The 21696-nt window shown below is 50.1% G+C and overlaps 1 long non-coding RNA gene across 1 annotated transcript; it reads left to right on the top strand.

Moving 5' to 3' along the window:
- Positions 1 to 11187: 11187 nt before the first annotated feature.
- Positions 11188 to 13307, top strand: LOC149521381 (uncharacterized). Its single transcript, XR_016347971.1, has 2 exons — positions 11188 to 11367; positions 12620 to 13307. It is a non-coding gene; the product is annotated as an uncharacterized LOC149521381 (long non-coding RNA).
- Positions 13308 to 21696: the final 8389 nt, after the last annotated feature.

Here is a 21696-nt window from a genome sequence, read left to right as displayed (position 1 = left end):
TTCCTGAAGTGGCAGCGGGAAGGGGTGGCCAATGGTGGGAGGCAGCGGTGCGATGGTGGGAGGAGAAGCGATGCCGCGTCGTTGCGGACTGAAAAGCTAAGTTGTTTGTTTGTTTTTTCCCCTCTGCTGTGTTCGGTAGCGAGCGATAAGAAGTCAATCCTCCCGGTGTCCTCCCGTCTGAGGATGGAACGGAAACTAGAACAGCGAGCTCGGGAGCTTGGTCGAAGCGAGGCGAGAACCGTCCGGCTCGGAACGGAGCAGCCATCGCTGACAGGGAGATAAGTGTCTGGTCTGGAAATCTCTCGGCTTACGGCCCACTCGGGTCTAGGAAGGGAAGTCACGTTTGCTTAGACAGTGAGTCTGAGCGGAGGTTCCCGAGGTGCTTCCTTGGTAGCTCCCGTTTGTCAGGGCTTCCGTTTGCCACGGGTGCTGGTTTCTCTGGGACACGGTGTCCTTCTCAGCAGACGCTTGGCTCGAAAAGGAAGACGCAAGGTGGTAAGGTTTCTGACTGCCTCTTATGTGTTTCTCTCTTGTTGCTCTCTAGTATTGGCCAATACGTCCTGTCTGTCTGTTTCTGTCTGTGTCTTTGTCCTTGCTCTGCTTCTGCCGTGTCCTTGTACAGCACACTTGCAGGCATTCCAGGTGAGCATCTCCAAGGGTTAAGGGCTCAGGAGCCAACGGGAATTCTGCAGGTACACAAGTCGCGCAAGGGAGAGCGGTGGTGCGTCATGGCTGACTGACTCAGTGTTCTGGTAGAGGACCCGATATATAGGCGAGGGGGGGGGAAAGGGCTAAAGGATAGCATTCCCACAGCCACAGACCTTAGTGAGTGAGAGCTAACGCTGGGCTTTTTCGGCCACCCTTGCAGAGGAATCAGTGCGGGGCCGTGGGCTGAGAAGATACCGTCCGAGATGGACTTGAGGTGCCTGGACGTGATTCTCGGAACACGTGAAGGGTCCTCAGCGTTCGGCCTTCCCATGGCTCTGTGTGAGTAAGAGGTGCGTGCTTTGAAATCTTCAAGCGTCCTGGCAGTATGTTTCTTCTGAGGCAGAGAGCTTCCTGCTGGGGCACGGAGCCTGGTGGCTTGGGGACTGGTGAAGGGGCAGTAGGCGGTTCAACAGAGCGTGGATAGATATTCAAGGCCTCCGTTCTCTCCGCGTTCCTGGAGTGGCAGCGGGAAGGGGTGGCCGATGGTGGGAGGAGAAGCGATGCCGCGTCCTTGCGGACTGAAACGCTAAGTTGTTTGTTGGTTTTTTCCCCTCTGCTGTGTTCGGTAGCGAGCAATAAGAAGTCAATCCTCCCGGTGTCCTCCCGTCTGAGGATGGAACGGAAACTAGAACAGCGAGCTCGGGAGCTTGGTCGAAGCGAGGCGAGAACCGTCCGGCTGGGAACGGAGCAGCCATCGCTCACAGGGAGATAAGTGTCTGGTCTGGAAATCTCTCGGCTTACGGCCCACTCGGGTCTAGGAAGGGAAGTCACGTTTGCTTAGACAGTGAGTCCGAGCGGAGGTTCCCGAGGTGCTTCCTTGGTAGCTCCCATTTGTCAGGGCTTCCGTTTGCCACGGGTGCTGGTTTCTCTGGGACACGGTGTCCTTCTCAGCAGACGCTTGGCTCGAAAAGGAAGACGCAAGGTGGTAAGGTTTCTGACTGCCTCTTATGTGTTTCTCTCTTGTTGCTCTCTAGTATTGGCCAATACGTCCTGTCTGTCTGTTTCTGTCTGTGTCTTTGTCCTTGCTCTGCTTCTGCCGTGTCCTTGTACAGCACACTTGCAGGCATTCCAGGTGAGCATCTCCAAGGGTTAAGGGCTCAGGAGCCAACGGGAATTCTGCAGGTACACAAGTCGCGCAAGGGAGAGCGGTGGTGCGTCATGGCTGACTGACTCAGTGTTCTGGTAGAGGACCCGATATATAGGCGAGAGGGGGGGGAAAGGGCTAAAGGATAGCATTCCTACAGCCACAGACCTTAGTTAGTGAGAGCTAACGCTGGGCTTTTTCGGCCACCCTTGCAGAGGAATCAGTGCGGGGCCGTGGGCTGAGAAGATACCGTCCGAGATGGACTTGAGGTGCCTGGACGTGATTCTCGGAACACGTGAAGGGTCCTCAGCGTTCGGCCTTCCCATGGCTCTGTGTGAGTAAGAGGTGCGTGCTTTGAAATCTTCAAGCGTCCTGGCAGTATGTTTCTTCTGAGGCAGAGAGCTTCCTGCTGGGGCACGGAGCCTGGTGGCTTGGGGACTGGTGAAGGGGCAGTAGGCGGTTCAACAGAGCGTGGATAGATATTCAAGGCCTCCGTTCTCTCCGCGTTCCTGGAGTGGCAGCGGGAAGGGGTGGCCGATGGTGGGAGGAGAAGCGATGCCGCGTCCTTGCGGACTGAAACGCAAAGTTGTTTGTTTGTTTTTTCCCCTCTGCTGTGTTCGGTAGCGAGCGATAAGAAGTCAACCCTCCCGGTGTCCTCCCGTCTGGGGATGGAACGGAAAAGAGAACAGCGAGCTCGGGAGCTTGGTCGAAGCGAGGCGAGAACCATCCGGCTGGGAGTGGAGCAGCCATCGCTGACCGGGAGATAAGTGTCCGGTCTGGAAATCTCTCGGCTTACGGCCCACTTGGGTCTAGGAAGGGAAGTTACGTTTGCTTAGACAGCGAGTCCGAGCGGAAGTTCCACTCCTGCAGTACATTTCAACTTCCCCCTCACACAACCTGCACCCGTACCAGTGCTCTTTGCTTGCCCATACCCCCTATTCCTGGTGTCCTTCAGTTTCCCTTCTTCTCTTCAGAGACTCAGAGGAACCTGCACCCCCAGAGCATACCTCCATTCATGTTTCCAGGAGCCCCTCTTTTTCCTGCCTAGGACACTCCCCATCCCACACTCTATCCCTATCCCTATATTTTCCCCATTTATAGGACCCTTAACCCCCATTTCTGCCCTTCCTAACGCACAGTTCCTTCTTCTCCACTCCCATCGCGCCTGCCATCACTACCTTCCCCCCAGCCCTCCTTTCGCATGTAAGGACTTCCTCAACCACTCTCCTCTTCCTTCTCAACAACCCCCCATCCCAAGCCATGCCACACTCCAGACCCTTCCAGTCCATCCTGCCATCAATTGGGTCCCAGCCCCCTTCTCTTCCTTTCTACACCCACATCCCATGGCAACCTGCATTCCTAATGCTGCCCTTCCTCCATTCATGCCTACAGCCATACACGGTATGCGTGCTTTATTTTGTTTTGATAAACGACAGCAATCTCTCAACTGTAAAAGTTAGAAATTACACAAACTACATTTGTTTTATTAAAATCTCACAGCAGGAGGGGAGCGGGAGAAATTGTGCGTATGTTACTCCTCATTGAGGGGATGGGCAAACGTATGAGCTTGCATTGTAGTGATTTCTCTCCCGCGTCAGATAATATTATTTTGGGTGTACTTTCTGGAGGGGAAGTGCAATTGAGTGCTGGACGATTTTCTAGCTAAGCCTTACCGTAGAGAGCTGTTTGCAGACTCTGTGTTTCTACACTTGGTGCGTCCCAACCTGCGTGGGCTCCTAGAGGCCAGAGAGCCTAAGTCAGCAAAACAGGGAGAAGCAGGCAAGGCTAGTGGAGCAAGTAGTCTCAGTGAAATCCCAGCACATCCGCTGGCATCCCAGAAGGAGGACCAAACCCATCAGAAGCTGGGCCTTTGAGAAAAGGTCTCTCCATGTAATGGGTAAGCTTGGAGGCCTCTCAAGGTGTACCTGCTCCCGGCAGTGCACTTACTCCGTTACAGAAATGCTAACAGTGACAGTTGGTGAATGGGATATTAGCGTATAGTCATGTATACGATTAACTGATAAGCCTGGGCTTATCGGTTAATCTTGACAACTACACACACTTCCCTCCCCCTTGCTGTCTCTAATACAGAGTCCGCAAGGGCTCGGGAGAGGTGAGAGCCTGTGCGCGTGGGGAGCTGGCCTTTAAGTCATCGCCCCAGAAGCACCATAGAATCATAGAATAATAGGACTGGAAGGGACCTCGAGAGGTCATCGAGTCCAGCCCCCCGCCCTCAAGGCAGGATCAAGCTCCGTCTACACCATCCCTGACAGATGTCTATCTAACCTGTTCTTAAATATTTCCAGAGAGGGAGATTCCACCACCTCCCTTGGCAATTTATTCCAATATTTGACCACCCTGACAGTTAGGAATTTTTTCCTAATGTCCAGTCTAAACCTCCCCTGCTGCACTTTAAGCCCATTACTCCTTGTCCTGTCCTCAGAAACCAAGAGGAACAAATTTTCTCCTTCCTCCTTGTGACACCCTTTTAGATATTTGAAAACCGCTATCATGTCCCCCCTTAATCTTCTTTTTTCCAAACTAAACAAGCCCAGTTCATGAAGCCGGGCTTCATAGGTCATGTTCTCTAAACCTTTAATCATTCTTGTCGCTCTTCTCTGTACCCTTTCCAATTTCTCCACATCTTTCTTGAAATGTGGCGCCCAGAACTGGACACAGTACTCCAGCTGAGGCCTAACTAGTGCAGAGTAGAGCGGCAGAATGACTTCACGAGTTTTGCTTACAACACACCTGTTGATACAACCTAGAATCATATTTGCTTTTTTTGCAACAGCATCACACTGTTGGCTCATATTCAACTTGTGGTCCACTATGACCCCTAGATCCCTTTCCGCCATGCTCCTTCCTAGACAGTCGCTTCCCATCTTGTATGTATGGAACTGATTGTTCCTTCCTAAGTGGAGCACTTTACATTTCTCTTTATTAAACCTCATCCTGTTTACCTCTGACCATTTCTCTAACTTGCTAAGGTCATTTTGAATTATGTCCCTATCCTCCAAAGAAGTTGCAACCCCACCCAGTTTGGTATCATCTGCAAACTTAATAAGCGTACTCTCTATCCCAATATCTACATCATTGATGAAGATATTGAACAGTACGGGTCCCAAAACAGACCCTTGAGGAACTCCACTTGTTATCCCTTTCCAGCAGGATTTAGAACCATTAACAACAACTCTCTGACTATGGTTATCCAGCCAATTATGCACCCACCTTATCGTGGCCCTATCTAAGTTATATTTGCCTAGTTTATCAATAAGAATATCATGCGAGCCCGTATCAAATGCCTTACTAAAGTCTAGGTATATGACATCCACCGCTTCTCCCTTATCCACAAGGCTCGTTATCTTATCAAAGAAAGCTATCAGATTAGTTTGGCATGACTTGTTCTTCACAAACCCATGCTGGCTATTCCCTATCACTTTATTACCTTCCAAGTGTTTGCATATGATTTCCTTAATTACCTGCTCCATTATCTTCCCTGGGACAGACGTTAAACTGACCGGTCTGTAGTTTCCTGGGTTGTTCTTATTCCCCTTTTTATAGATGGGCACAATATTTGCCCTTTTCCAGTCTTCTGGAATCTCCCCTGTCTGCCATGATTTTTCAAAGATCATAGCTAAAGGCTCAGATACCTCCTCTATCAGCTCCTTGAGTATCCTGGGATGCATTTCATCAGGACCTGGTGACTTGCTGACATCTAACTTTCCTACGTGATTTTTAACTTGTTCTTTGTGTATCCTATCTTCTAAACTTACCCTCTCTCTGCTTGTATTCACTACGTTAGGCACACCTCCAGACTTCTCGGTGAAGACCGAAACAAAGAAGTCATTGAGCATTTCCGCCATTTCCAAGTTCCCTGTTACTGCTTCTCCCTCCATCGGTGCACTTCTGATACTGATAAGAACATAAGAATGGCTATACTGGGTCCGACCAAAGGGCCATCTAGCCCAGTAGCCTGTCTGCCAACAGTGGCCAGTGCCAGGTGCCCCAGAGGGGGTGGACTGAAGACAATGATAAAGCAATTTGTCTCCTGCCATCCATCTCCAGCCTTTGACAAACAGAGGCCAGGGGCATCATTTCTTCCTACCCCCAGGCTAATAGCCTTTTATGGACGTAACCTTCATGAATTTATCTAGTTTTTTTTAAAACTGTGTTATAGTCCTAGCCTTCACAGCATCCTGTGGCAAGGAGTTCCACACGTTGAATGTGCGCTGTGTGAAGAACTTTCTTTCATTAGGTTTAAGCGTCCTACCCGTTAATTTCATTTGGTGTCCTCTAGTTCTTATATTATGGGAACAAGTAAAGAAGTTTTCTATATTCACCTTCTCCCACCACTCATGATTTTATAGACCTCTGTCATATCCCCCTCAGTCTCCTCCTTTCTAAGCTGAAAAGTCCTAGTCTCTTTAGCCTCTCTTCATATGGGACGTGCTCCAAACCCCTAATCATTGTAGTTGCCCTTTTCTGAACCTTTTCTAATGCCAAAGTACAGTATCTTTTTTGAGGTGAGGAGACCACATATCGTACGCCTACATCTTGAACACTGTGTATAGAAGTTTTATATAGGGGCATTAAGATATTTTTCATCTTATTTTTTATCCCTTTTTAAATAATTACTAGCATCCTATGTGCTTTTTTGACCGCATAGTGCATTTTCAGAGAAATATCCACGATAACTCCAAGATATCTTTCCTGATTAGTTGTAGCTAAATTAGCCCTCATCATATGGTATGTATAGTTGGGGTTATTTTTTTCCAATGTGTGTTACTTTATACTTATCCACAGCAAATTTCATTTGCTATTTTGTTGCGCAATCATTATATTTGATGAGATCTTTTTGAAGTTAAACAGTTACACAATTGCTTTTGTCCTTAAGTCCGAGCAGTGGGTGGTCGGGAGTGGCCTCAAAGGAAGAGGAAAGCAGAGACTCTGGTCTTTTGTCTGGGTGTCATGTTACTGGATTTTAAGGGGAGCAGCCAGATCAGTGCTGCACCAATTGGGGGGAGGTGTTTGCCCCAAAGTCTATACAAAGGGGGCCATGCGAGATGTCAAATGAAAGTCATGTTCTACTGATTCTGTATATGCTACTCATGTACTTGTATGATATCTGTGTGTGGAGTTATGAATATGGAGTATGTGCTGATATTGGCCTGCACTGCCTGTTGTAAAGGAGGATTGTCCGTTCAATGAGTATGCTAATTAGCACTGGTCCAGGGATAATGGCTCTCAAGGTGCCCAATACACACCTGAGGACTGTGTCTGGGAACATGCAACCCAGCCAGGGCAAAATGGCTCCTGACATATGAAACAGCTAAGTCATTCGACCATGTGACCTGCTCCACTTGGAAGGTACCGGGGAGATATACAAGTGCCATGAGGCGGACTCCATCTTGTCTTCAATTCTGCTACTGATCCTAGATGCAGCCTTGCAAGGAACAGAGAGCCGAGGAGGATTGCTGACCCATTCTGACAAAGGATGAACACCAGAGACCTTTAAGATAGCAGTTATAACATCTCTCCTGAGAGCCTGCATCGAGAACTCGGTGACTGGTGCATGTAATGTATTCTCCTTAACAACCTTACTCTCATGCTTTTCTTTCTTCTATTAATAAACCTTTAGATTTCAGATTCTAAAGGATTGGCCCAGCGTGATCTTGTGGGTAAGATCCAGAGTGTAAAGTGACCGGGGATTTGTGGCTGGTTCTTTGGGACCGGAAAGACCCGTTCGGGGAAGGTGAGATTGGGTTCTACAACCCCCTCACCTGTGTGCAGGCCCGGGGCTAATTGTGGCACAGGGAGAGCTGGGGTGTCTGAGGGGTTTTGCTCCTGAGGCTTCTGGCTGTCCAGATTGGCCGCTAAAGCACTCAGTGTGATCGGTTTATGGCCTATTTGGGAAAGGCTTCCAGTCTGGGGCTGTAAGGAGCCCCGAGTTTTGAGCAATTTGCCCTGAGCGGACGCCGTCAGCTGTGCCAAGATTTGGCCCGGTCCGTCACAGCCACCTTCCCAGCTCACCTCAACCCTCACCGTACCTTCTCCCCATTCATCTTTCAACAGATAAGGACCCCCTCATCCACCCTCCTCTTCCTCACTAACGGCCCCCAGCCCAACACGCTCTTGATCCTTCCAGTCCACCCGTCCATCCAGTGGATCTCTTAACCCCTCCTTTCTCTTCCTTTTAACACTGCCAGCCCATGGCAATGTGCACTCCTAACCCTGCCCTTTCTCCACCCATAGGGCCAAGGGCACCATTGTTTGAGGGGGGTAGGTGCCCTTGGTCCTATGGGTGTAGAATTGGGTAGAGAAATGGGGTAGGAGGGCAGTAGCCCCCCTCCTGAGTTTGAAACCCTGGATTTCATACATGAGGTGTGCTTAAAGCCCATGTCCTAACTCCAGAGGCAGTTCTTAAATGTAACAGAGTTTGAGCTGATGCGGCTTTGCCTTTGGGGCATGGACTTTATTATGCTTAAATCACCCTGCCCCTCTCGTTCTTTATAACAATGGACGGACATTCAAGCAGTTGAAGTATTGTTAGATCCTCATAAAAACATTGCTGGGTACTCCCTGTAAAAGATGGGGGGGAGTAACCCACTTTGGCACAACAAATGCAGGAGCAGCGGTCTGCAAAAGTACTCCAAAACCTGATCTCTCCAGGCTTTGGTACAAAAACTTTCCCCCAAAATCCTAAAACCCAAATTTTAGGGAATATCCACTGCCATCACCCAAGTAGTACAAGAAAACTAGGGATGAGATCACTTGGGAAACCTCCTCCCTAAAACCTCAGGGGTACCTGAAGCTCTTTTTCCCCTCAGAGCTTGAAAAAGGAGAGAAAAACAAGCTGCAGTCTGTGCTAGGTGACTCCCAGACAGTCAGAGAGTTTACAGATAAAACTAGGACACCAAAATAAACCTATAGCAGGTTAATTAGAAAAGAAAACAAACTTTTTATTATCAAAACAATACTGCCGTTGCAAGTATAGTTAAGGTGGCTAGATGGTAAGGGCCACCAATTTGTATACTCAGAGGCTGTGTCTATACTGGCTACTTATTCTGGAAAATCAGCCGCTTTTCTGGAATAACTTGCCAGCTGTCTACAGTGGCTGCTTGCTTTTCCGGAAAAGCACTGATGATTTCATGTAAGATTGTCAGTGTTCTTGTGGAAAACTATGCTGCTCTCATTCGGGCAAAAGTCCTTTTGTGCAAAACTTTTGCGCAAAAGGGCCAGTATAGACAGGTCAGGTTTATTTTCCGCAAAAAAGCCCTGATTGTGAAAATGGCGATCAGGGCTTTTTTGCGGAAAAGCACGTCTAGATTGGCACGGATGCTTTTCCGCAAAAAATGCTTTTGCGGAAAAGCGTCCGTGCCAATCTAGATGCTCTTTTCCGAAAATGCTTTTAACGGAACAGTTTTACGTTAAAACCATTTCCGGAAAATCATGCCAGTCTAGACGTAGCCAGAGACAATTCTGTGGGTTAGAAAGCTTCATTACAAAAGAGAAAAAAAACCACTTTTATGGTTTGGGAATTTCAAATTGATGTTAAAACAATTAAAAACCTGATAGATTAATTAATCTTTGCCGTACTTAGATATTGTGAAAAGACTTTTCTTAGAGAGAGCGAGACAGCCTCGCAGCTCCCTGTTACCTGGAAGAATCCACTCTGCCTCAGACAGAGGAGGAAAAAGTTAAAAATTCCTTTGTTCCCAGTTTGAAATCCCTAACTGCATTGTTATTGGCTGACCAAATATCTGGCTAGGATAACCCCTTAACCACGAGGACTGACCAGCAGCCTGGTGGCTATGACGGGGAGAGTAGGAATGAGTGTTATGCTTTTGGGATCTGCATTTGGACCACTGCTATTAAACGTCTCACATATGTTCTTGAAAAAGGAGAGACTAAAGGGATAAATAGTGACTAAATCAAAGTCGATAGGCACTTCCCCATTCCTCCTTTGAAAAGTACAAGAGTCCAGCAGGGACTGTTGTGCATTTCAAAGTAATAGAGCTTGGGTTCAGCTGGGGACTCTGAGTCCCCCACTGACCCCTGGCTCCATGCTGTGCTGCATGCCATGAGGAGCCCCAGGTCATGCCGTGTGGAACCTGGGGCCAGCTGGGGAAATGCCACGCAGAGCTGGGGATCAGCTGGGGAGTTCTCAGCTGACCCCGGGTTCCATGGCTGCCACTTTAAATGTGTGGAGCTGGCTTTTCAAAGGGGCAGCTGCCGCACAGCTGATCTGTAGCTCAGCCATGCAGTGCTGCCACTTAGAAAGCTGGGGCAGGGGGGAAGGAGTACTTCAATCTCAGAGAGGCAGCAAGGTGTGGGGAATTGACTAGCTGACTAGTCAACAGACAACTATCCCATAAGCATTTGCTTATGGGGATAGACTTGTCTTTAACATCCCTAATCCAAAGCTGGTAGGAATGAGTTAAAAAGGGGTCTCACAAAACTGGACGTTTGGGCAACACAAGGGCATATGAATCCGTGTTAGCCAACACAACAGAAAAGAGAGAGGAAGCGGCATGTGAGGTGTGTTTCCATTTTTACTGGCTTGGACTCGAGCGCATGGAAGATGAGCGGGTGTCTTGGCATAATCCTGATGTCAGCGGGGAGCTACAGCCAACTGACCCGTCAGCGTTCAGTCTGTGTCTTGTAGCAGAACAGCCATGTTGTAGAAAGGGTTGGAGAGGGAGGCAGGTACTGGATGGTCTCCTGCAGCTGTAGCATTTTTGGCAGTGATACTTCTTCCATGGGTTATTTGCTGTTCTTGCAGAGGCCTGCTGTAGGCAATCGGAGCCACTCTGGACATTCAGCTAGATGAGGGGCATCTGCCTGAAGTGAGTCTGAGTCACCTGTTGTTCCTATTGACAGTGGAGCTGTGGAGGTCTCTCGTGACGGTGTAGGAGCTGGTGTATGTTTTGTGAAATTATCTTCAGCCAGTGTCTGTGCAGCGAGGTGCCTCCTTGCGAGCAGAGAGATGCTTGTGATTTCCATGGGACAGATCCTGGGGAAGGCAGAGCTTTGCCCGTGGCTGGTAATTGTCTGGGATTGTCCTTTCCTGTCTGTAAGTAGCTGCACGTGGGTCGCTGCCCTTCAAATACAGCGATGTGGAGGGAGGGAGGGACGACAAAGTACAGAGCATCTGTCCGTGTAATCACTGGACATCATCACATTGTTCTCCAGTTGCTTGCTCAATTATCACGTCCCTCAGAGGACCAGAGTATTCTGGGCAGGGTGTGGGTATAGTGGACTGAGGGTGTGGTAAAGTGGAGATGGTCATAGTTTCTTATAAATTATGAGCATTTTAGGACCTGGATAGGCTGGAGAGGAATAAAGAAGGGGTCTCCAGTGACCAGCAGTTAGGTGATGCACATGTTTATGTCTGTGTTTTGACCAGTAGTGGTGGTTGAGTTTACAAGTCTCCTCTCATTCTCTTTTCAGTTGTCAGTGGCATTGGATTCATGAAAGAATGGCTGACTTGTGGCAGAGACTAAAGCCTTGAGCCCATCACTAGGGCTGGAAGCCAGCTAGTGCAATGAGTTTGGCAGTTTAAAAGATTCAAGGTGTAAGTTATTTTGAATAATGTCTACGCTACACACTTATGTCAGAATAAGCTAACTACTTTGAAATAGAACATCCAAACTACAGGGAAGCCTTGAAATTAGTCTGAGTCAGGCTCCCCTAATGTTGACGTACTACATTGATTTAGAGTCTGAGGAAGCACTGGGGAGTAATTACTTTGAATGACTCTGGGGAGTAGTTATTTCTAAATAAGAACAGCTGAGCATATATACTGAAGACATTTCAAAATAACAATTTCTACATCAGGGTTATTCCTCATCACAAACAGGAGTCATTAGTTTGTTATTTCATAACTCCTAACTGCCTAGTGTAAAAGTGCCACAACAGAGCATTGACACTCGATGGCCACTTTTGGCAATGCATGCACAATTCTGTAATGCAGCAACTGTGACACTTGGGGTGTGTCTAGACTACAGGGATTGTTCAAAAAATCTTTATGTGCGTCTAGACAGCCGCTGCGTTCTGTCGACAGTAAATCAACAGAATGTGGCAGTTTTGTTGACAGCAGTAAATCTCATTTTATGTTCTACGAGGAATAACACTATTTTTGACGGAGATCTGTCAAAAAAAGGGAAGTGTGGATGCGGGGAAGATTTTTGGTCGAAAATAAAGGCCTCTAGGTAGAAGCCCTGGTGGACACTCCTGCCAGAGCTTTCATCTCTATTGTTCCTGCCCAGACAACTTTGGGCACTGGGGAGGGAACATCAGGTGAGTGCTGTGAGGGTCCAACACACACAGGGCAGGGGAGGCGGGAGCCAAGCAGATGGTGCAGTACTGTGACATGTCATGCTGATCACATCCTGGGGGGAGGGGGGCACACACACGACTGACCTCAGGGAGGGCTGTCCTACCCCTGCACCTGCATGGCTGCGAGGAACCACCTGCTCCTACAGACACTGATGCCAGGTACAGGCAGGGGTTTGGGACCCTGGGAATTGCCACACAGCTTCAGGCTTCTTAGCAACCTGCGGGAACCCCAACTGTGGCCTGGCATTTGTCTGTGCTGCTTGGCCATGGGGTGGGGGGAGGGGGGCAGGATGGTGGCCTGCACACTGTCTGGGCTTCAGGGAGGCCGTGGCTGCTGCTCAGGGCATACCACTCCTTGCTGTGACCACATGAGCATCCGCTGATCCTAGAGGACAGGCACTGACTGCTGAGGAGGGCATGCTGTCTCTCAGGGAAAGTGTGAGCATGCATGACTGATGACTTTTCTCTCTTGTCCTCCACATCCAGCCCAGCTGTCCAGGAGGGTGGGGGGCCACACCTCTCCCACCTCCCAGACGGCTGCAGGGAACCCATCGGCACTGGTGCAAGTATTTGGACCTGGTGCGGCAGCACATCTCGGCCCTGCGAGGGATGCAGGAGACATGTAATCAGAGGATGCAGGCAGAGACAGAGCGGCGCAGTCGCTTGCTGGACGAGTTTGTGCAGCAGCTGTGGGAAAAAATCAAATAACTCCAATTGTGTCTAAGGAGGGACTGTGCAGGAAATCAAAACTCTCTAACAGAAAACTGCTGTAAGGGTTAAAAGTTTTCCAGGCCTCTCTCCCTGTAACAGAGAGAAATCATCTTAACTCTAATCAAGACCCTTACAATGCGTATCTCAACTTCACGAGACTCCTAGTCTGTCACAAATTGTTATGTAAACTGTTATCTTTGTCACAGTTTGCCTTGTAGACTCCTCACTCAGGTTCTCATGTGCCTTTGTTCTGTAAAACTTACTTCTAGCACACCTGGTGTGAACAGAAACGTCTCAGAGTACTTCTGCTGAGACTTTAATATGTTAAAGAAAACAATCAACAACTAAACTGTCTGAACATACTGTATAAAGGATCCCGGAAACTCTCTCTCAGGGCTGCTGCTGCTCTCACTCTCGTAGCTGTCAGCCTGCATGCATAATAAAATTTTCCTTTTGGATTTCTCTCCTGCCTCACTGCTTTGACCTCCAGCCTCGGACCTTTCTGGGGACTCTGTACCCCAGGGGAGCGAGATTTCCCCAACACAGCGCACTGCTATTTGCACTGCTATCCAGGAGGCCATGGCCTTCCCCGGTCCTGTGTCTGTTCCTGCTCCTCCTGCTCAGCCTGCCCTCCCCCCTCACCAGCTCCCCCACCCCTCCCCTCACCCCCCTGCCCCCCCTTCACCCGCTGCCATCCCAGACTCAGGTACAGATGCACCTCCTGCCCAGCCGCAGCTCGCACGCGCAGACATCTCCAAGCCGGCCTCCGCAGCCAAGGTGGCAGGGGTTCGTCATCCAGGTGGCACCCTCAGCCCTGCGTTGGCGGCCATTTGCTGATAGACAGGCACAAATCTCTAAGGGTGTGTCTCCACTACAAAGTTAATTCGAACAAACAGCCATTAGTTGAAATTAACTTTAATAGCGGCTATACATACAAACCACTTAATTGGAACTAGGCGTTACTCCTCGTAGAGTGAGGTTTATCTAGTTTGAATTAAGTAGTTCGAATTAAGGGCTGTGTAGCCACTTAATTCGAACTAGTTGGAGGCTAGCCCTTCCCAGGTTGCCCTAGTGGCCACTCTGGGCAAACCAGGGAAACTTTTCTGCCCTCCTCCCGGCCCCGGAGCCCTTAAAGGGCCATGATCTGGCTACAGTGCTTGTGCCAGTTGCAATCCTGCCAGCACCCAGGCAGCAGACCCTGCACCTGGCACGGCACGAGCCAGCCACCGGCTGCCACCCAGCCCTCTGCCTCTTCCCAGGACCAGGCCGATGGCTCCCAGGAGCCTGCCCGGGGCTGCAAGAGGTGGGCACCCGCCTGATCTAGTGCGGAGATCGTGGATTTCATCAAGGTTTGGGGGGAGGCCTCCAACATCACGATCTCCACACTAGGCACAGGAATATGGCCATCTAGGGCAGGATAGCTGCCAGCCTGGCCACCAAAGGTCACATGTGAACCCATGAGCAGGTTTTCATGAAAATCAAGTTGGTCCAGTGAGATTCCCGGGCCTGAGCTTAGAACATAAGAACGGCCATACTGGGTCAGACCAAAGGTCCATCTAGCCAAGTAGCTTGTCTGCCGACAGGGGACAGTACCAGGTACCCGGAGGGGATGGACCTAAGACAATGACCAAACGATTTGTCTCGTGCCATCCATCTCCAGCCTTCCACAAACAGAGGCTAGGGACACCGTTCCTACTCCATGGACCCAACCTCCCTGAATTTATGTAACTTCTCGTTAAACTCTGTTATAGTTCTAGCCTTCACAGCCTCCTGTGGCAAGGAGTTCCACAGGTTGAGTATGTGCTGTGAGAAGAACTACTTTCGCTTATTAGTTTTAAGCCTGCTGTGCATTCATTTCATTTGGTGTCCTCTAGTCCTTCTATTATGAGAAGTAATGAAGAACTTTTCTTTATTCACCCTCTCCATACCACTTATGATTTTATAGACTTCTATCATATCCCCCTCAGTCTTCTCTTTTCTAAGCTGAAAAGTCCCAGTCTCTTTAGCCTCTCTTCATATGGGACTTGTTCCAAACCCCTAATCATTGTAGTTGCCCTTTTCTGAACCCTTTCCAAAGCCAAAATATCTTTTTTGAGGTGAGGAGACCACATCTGTACACAGTACTGAAGATATGGCGTACCATAGTTTTATACTTCCCCTCCTCCTCCTTCCCCTGGCTTCCCCCTTCCAGCTCCCTCCTCCCAGGTTTCCACCTCCCCTCTCCCACCACCTTTTACCAGTCTCCCCAGAGGTTAATCCCCACCCCTCAGTTTTCAAAAATAGAAACTCTCTTTATTTAACAACACATGTGTCATTTATTTTTTACATCAGGAAGGGTAAGTGGAAGGAGGTTAGGGAGGAATGGGGCATGAGCCCCCGATGGGGAGGACTGGGGTGGCTCTGCGGGCTCCTCAGGGTGGAAGCTCTCCTGCAGGGCCTCCTGGCTCCTGACAGCCTCCCAATTGATCCCCTTGGATGGCAGCCTGCGGTAAGTGCAGCCGGGCTGATGGCCAAGTGCTTTGATGTGCCTCCAAGACAGGACTGCTTTGCTGTCCCTCATCGAGGTAGACAAGCAAGTGGGGAACGCTGAGAACTGTCTGTCCGGGGTGGGGGTCGGGTTCCTTTAAGCACAACCCTCGGCTAGGAGCTCCATACTCTAAGTCCTAACCTGATGCCCTGCAGGCACTGGTTCTGGCCAGCCTTAACTTTGGTTCAGGGTCCATTCAATGTGGATATGCTATTTCGAATTAGCAAAATGCTAATTCGAATTAGTTTTTAGGTCTAGATGCACTAATTTGAATTAAGTTCGTTCCAATTAGTGCTGCCGTGTAGACATACCCTAAGGGTGTGTCTACACTGTACCATTTTTCTGGAATAAGGGACATTATTCTGGCTGAACAACAGTAGCATCCACACAGCAATTGCGTTATTTCAAAAGAAAATTGAAACAATGGAGGGCTTATTCCTCAGAGAATGAGGTGTACCAGTGTCGGAAAAACGCCTCTTCTGAAAAAGCTTTTTCAGCAGCGGGTGAGCGACTGGATGCTCCACTGCTGCTATGTCAAAATAGCACCTCATTCTAAAGTTAGTCCTTTCCAGTGCATCGTGGGGCGCTAAATCGAGATAGAGCGTCCACACTACCCGGAAGCCTCAAAATTAGTCTGAGATAGCACATCTACATTAGGAGAGCTTATTTCCAAAATCAGCTTTTGCAGAAGATATCTTCCAGAATAGCTTTCTCCGAACGAAACTTGCGGTGAAGACATACCCTTAGGGTATGTTTACACTGCAGGCTTATTTCAAAAAGCACTTAGCGATTTCAAACTAAAGCTCCACACTGATTGGATGCAGAATTGCATTTAAGGCCACTCAGAACCACTTCAGGCAGGGTTTCGGGTCAGCAATTACTTCTGGGAGCTGCTGCTTGAGGCTATCTGAGACCCTTTCACCTGGCAGGGCAGGCTCGTGGGCCCATCCCACCCACCCTGGGAGCGGCCAAACAGCCAACATAGACCCCCCCCCAGGGATGGAGCTGGCTCCCACATTAGGAAGGCAGGAGAAGGTACCCACTGAAGGCAGGGAGACAGAGTGGGATGTCCAGTGAACTCAGGGATAGGGCAGGGATTTGTCTGGGGAGCACAGAATGGTGGGCTTGATCCCACCCTCCTCTGCCCACACCATCTGCCTCAGGGATGGACCTAGGTCCTGTGTTAGAGAAGCGGGATAAGGGACCCTCTGAAGGTAGCAAAGTGACCCCGCCCCCGGTACAGCCATTTCTCGGGTGCTTCTCCTTTCCCTGGAGGGACAGCAAAGCCTTTGCTCTGACTGCTCCGGTTGCCCTTGCAGACACCTCAGCTTGCCAGTCGTGGAGCTAGAGCTGCCTCTGGGCACTCAATGGCCCTTAGCTATCGTGCTGCAGTTTCTACAGGCTGCCCTCCTGGCCATGCAGGAACGCAACCACCAGCTGATTGTCTGGGAGCGCAGCTCTTCCAGCTGCACCACGCTGTGCACCGCCGCTTCTTGTGCTGGAGGCTAGATCTGACGGGTGGGACCGGCTCGACATGGAGCTCTGGGATGACCAACAGCGGCTCCAGAATTTGTGCACGAGGAAGGAGACCTTCCTGGAGCTGTGTTCCTGGCTCTCCCCTGCCCTCACATGACGGGACACACGCATGCGACCCACATTCCCCTCTGGAGAAGAGGGTCACCATTGCCGTGTGGAAGGTCACCACGCCGGACAGCTACCGATGTGTCGGGAACCAGTTTGGTGTGGAAAAGTCGACCGTCAGGGCCCACGTCATGCAGGTGTGGCGCTCTCCAGCTAAGGTCCCCGAAGAGGGGTGTGAAGTGCTGGAATGGGGAATCCTAGCGAAAGGGTGGTTGGGGGTGGTGGAGAAGCCCCTTTCCCAGGCAATTTTTCAGTCCCACCCTCACAGAGCCCTGCCAGGGATAGGCTACGTAGGGGGTGGCTCCTGATATGTGTGGGCAGGGAAGGGGTGGGCTGGGGGACCTGTACGGGGCTCAGGCACCCCAGTGATTCTCTGTTTGTTGGTCTCCTGCTACAGGTGGTGCGGTGTGATGGTGTGTCGGGGAGCCCCCGACCCTGGGCCCCCATCCCCAGCCAGATGTGGCTCTCGGCCAGCCAGTAGAGTAAAAGGGTTTATTTCTTCTCAGCGACACAGCATAGCATAGGAGAGATGTTAACACAGGAGTGAGGGCAGACAGCCTTAGTCCTCTCGTGGGGAAGGGGCTTCACCCCCTTTCTTAGTCTCGGCTGGGCTAGGTGGAGTGAGGATGTTTTAGACCAACTCAACTCCCAGGCCCTACCCCCCAGCCTGATGGCTGACCCTGCCTCTCTTCTTTTGTCTCACCCTCTGGGAACAGCCTTGTTATCTGCTCAGGCTGAGACTTAGGTGTCTGGGGCTAATACACATGAGGAGTGACTCATTGGGAATCACACATAGCAACACAGCCAGGAGGGAACACCGGGTTACAAAGTAGACAGCACCCGCACTATGTCACATGCGGGCCATCGACACCATCCAGCTGCTCAGGGTCATCCACCTCAGCAACACGGAACCGTGTGGTAGTGATATTATTGACGGCACCCACATCCCTGCCCAAGCACCGACTACGCTGACTACCAGGCATCTATGTATATAAACCATGAGGTTACTTCTCCATGGTCCCACAGGCTCTCTCAACCACCGTGGGCAGTTTATTGACATTTTCTTAGGCTGGTCGAGGAAGGCATGTGACGCTTGCATCTTCTGCGACTCCAGAGTCTTCCAGAAGCTGGAGGCAGGCAGTTTATTCCCTGACCTCATCATAAGGGTGGGGGATGAGTACATGCAACTGTGCATTGTGGGGGATGTGACCTACACTCTGTTGCCCTGGCTCACGAAGCTTTACACCGGACACCTTGACCCTAGCAAGGAATGCTTCAATTCCTGGCTTGGCTGGGAGGGTGCCTTTGGGTGTCTCAAGGTGAGGTAGGTATAGCTCCATATCTTTATTTATATTAGGTATAGCTGCATATATTTATTTATCTCATAGACCTGGAAGGGACCTTGATAGGTCATTGAATCCACTCCCTTGTCCTCGTGGCAGGACCAAGTACCATCCCTGACAGATTTGCCCCAAATCCCATTGTCAAGGATTGAATTCACAACCCTGGGATCAATGCTCAAACCACTGAGCTATTCCTCCCCCCGTAGGTTGAAATGTCTTGTCACCCGGCTGGATGTTGGGGAATGAAACATTCCTCCAAGTAGTGGCCAGTGTTCTGTGCTCTACAATATTTGTGATCCGAAGGGGGAGGTGTTCCTCCTGGGCGGGGGGTGGGGGAGCAAAGGCAGGCCAGGTCAGCAGGCTTTTTGAACAGCTGTGCACAGCTGCCATCCAGCAGGCTCATCAGGTGGGGGTGCACATCCGGGAGCCCCTGAGGGAAAGTTTCTCACAAGGACCCCAGTGACACGCTCCCCAGGATCTCCCCACTAGGGGCCTGTGCCTTGCCCCTCTTTGCCTTTCCTCTCTTAATCCTCCCCCTCCTCCCTTGCAGAGACAATAAAACTGACATTGTTTTTTGGAAACAAAGTGGGTGTGTTTTTTATTTGGGGTCAAAGTAGCTGGAGAGGGGCTGGGGAAAGAATCTGGGAGAGGAAAGTGGGTGGAGGGAGAACCTTTGAGGGTGAAGGAGGGGTAAAGAGCGTCTCAGAGTTCTACAGAGTACTTGAAATAATTTGTATAGCTCAAATTGTGTATCTTGAGTATCTTATGTCAATGCTATTTCAAAATGGCTTATTTCATCATTTGGCGCCGTCTATGTGATGCCAAATTTCAAAATAAGGTGCTCTACGAAAACGTCCATTTCGCCTCATAGAATGATATTTACAGGGACTTTGGAATAATCAATCCAAAAAAACCAAGTTTGCTGTGAAGATGAGGGGTTGATATTTTGGGATTCTTGGGTATATGGAAATAGCATTGCAGTGTAGCTGTAATGTTTGGCTATGTTCACACTGGGGAATTAAGGTATTTTGGGGGTTATTTCAAATAAAGTATTTGAAAATATTTTTCAAAATAGTGTGTTCCCACATCAGGGAAGCATCAAAATTTGTGAGAGGTAGGCTCCCTTAGTAAGGACATGCTACATAGCATATTCTAAGAGCCAATGTAGTGTAGACATACTTTAACAAGTATTTCAGAATAAAACTTGCCAAAATGTAATAGAGAAGACTTGTAATAACTCTATTTTGAAATAGCTTTTCCCCATCTGAGGCAGGCTTTCCTAAAGCGGATGTGCTACCTTGCTTTAGAGCCCCAGGAAACACTAGAGCATAATTACTTTAATGGCCCTAGGAAGGAGCTATTTGTAAATAGCGACAGTGGAGCATACACAATATTGCTATTTAGAAATAGCAATTTCAACAATGGCATTATTGTGGAACAATAAACTCTCATGTCACAAAAATAAGAAGCCTGTTATTCTGAAATACGTTCAAAATAACGGGCTTCCCCTCCGGATGTTCACGTTCCCACTTTTCTAAAGTGATGTGTTATAGACGTGCTGTTAGTTACTCCCCAGTGCTTCCTGGGACTCCATTTTGAGTGACTGTGGGGAGTACTTACTCTGTTATACAGCACAAGCCTTACATTGAAATAACAATCTTTTATAAGATCATCTGAGCATATACACTGAATCCATGTGAATTTAAAACAGGAAATATTATTAGGGTAGAAATGCCCCATTCCGAAATACCTGCCATTAGCAGAGCAACAGTGACACTTGGTGGTCACCGGCGGTAATGCACGTATAATTCTGTAGCGCCTCCACAGTGCCACTTGGTGGTCATTGCAGGTAATGCACGTATAATTTTGTAGCGCCTCCACAGTGACACTCGGTGGTCATTGCAGGTAATGCACGTATAAATGTGCAGCGCCTCCACAGTGACACTCGGTGGTCATTGCAGGTAATGCACGTATAATTACGTAGCGCCTCCACAGTGACACTCGGTGGTCATTGCTGGTAATGTCGGAAGCCAGCTTTTAAGTCAGCTTGTCGCAAGAGGGCGCGGTTGTACAGTTGATCAGCTCCCCACAAGCGTTGGATCGGCCTGTTCCCCCACCTCTGTGCTGCTGCCTCTGATACAGAGGAAGCAGTATGGTGGGAGGAGGCAGGCGGGAGCTGATATGCATGAGCACTGTGTGTGGTGGCTTCATGGACCCACCTGTCAAACCCCTTGCTGCCTCTTCGAGAGGCAACAGGGGGAGACAGGAGCTGGTGCTGGCTTCGCAGAGCTGCCTGCCTGCCTGCCCACGCTGCTGCCTGTACCTGAGGAGTGTGCAGAGAGAGGGCGTGACAGTCAGACGGGGCCATGGCAGCGCGTTCCTGCATGGAAGCATTTGGCGCGGCGTGTGGCTTTTGCAGGGGCACGTGTTCGTGACGTATTCCAGTCAGACGGTGTCCTGGCTGCAGTGCCAGGCGGATCCTAGGGTCCCACTCCTGGAGAGCAACACCCCTCCCCTCCCCAGCCGGAGCCTGCAATGGCCCAGACAGTCTGAGAGGGCCAGAGGGAAGAGGCAGGCGGGACAGGGACTCGGGCTCAGGGCCCCACCCGTGACTGCAGCGGGAGCTGGCAGACACTGAGATGAACACGCGCCCTCTCAGGGGGTCTCTTGTTTTGACAGTTCACACCTGGCAACCCCACTCGGTCTCCCATGATGCACTGATGTGGGCGGGGGGATTGTAACTCCTTGGCGCGTTCTGGCACGAGGCAGGAGCTGTGCGTCTCACATCCCTCGCGGGGCAACAAACAGCAGTCACGTGGGCGCTGTGAGCTCTCACAACGTAGCGTCGTGCCGGCACGTGTGGCGCGGTGGACGCCCGCGCCCCGTCCCACGGACCGGAAGTGACGTTTGCTCGGTCCACGGCCTGACAGCAACCAACTGGGAACCGTGACCGGAAGGTGCCCAGGTACGTGCTCCAATCGCGCCCCCCGGGAACAGGGCTCGGAGTCGATTGGGGGGGATTTGAGAGCAGCCTTCAACTTCCTGAAGGGAGGTTCCAAAGAGGCTGCAGAAAGGCTGTTCTCAGTGGTGACAGAGGGCAGAACAAGGAGCAAAGGTCTCAAGTTGCGGTGGGAGAGGTCCAGGTTGGATATTAGGAAAAACTATTTCCCTAGGCGGGTGGGGAAACACTGGGATGGGTTCCCAAGGGAGGCAGTGGAGTCTCCATCCCTAGAGGTGTTTAAGTGTCGGCTTGACACAGCCCTGGCCGGGTTCATTTAGTTGGGATTGGTCCTGCCTAGCGCAGCGGGCTGGACTTGACCTTCTGAGGTCTCTTCCAGCTC

Source organism: Pelodiscus sinensis, chromosome 27 (assembly GCF_052426305.1).
Source record: "Pelodiscus sinensis isolate ZL-2025 chromosome 27, ASM5242630v1, whole genome shotgun sequence".
Classification (NCBI taxonomy): domain Eukaryota; kingdom Metazoa; phylum Chordata; order Testudines; family Trionychidae; genus Pelodiscus; species Pelodiscus sinensis.
The sequence above is the reverse complement of the archived record's forward strand: the minus strand, read 5'-3'. Positions and strand labels throughout refer to the sequence as shown.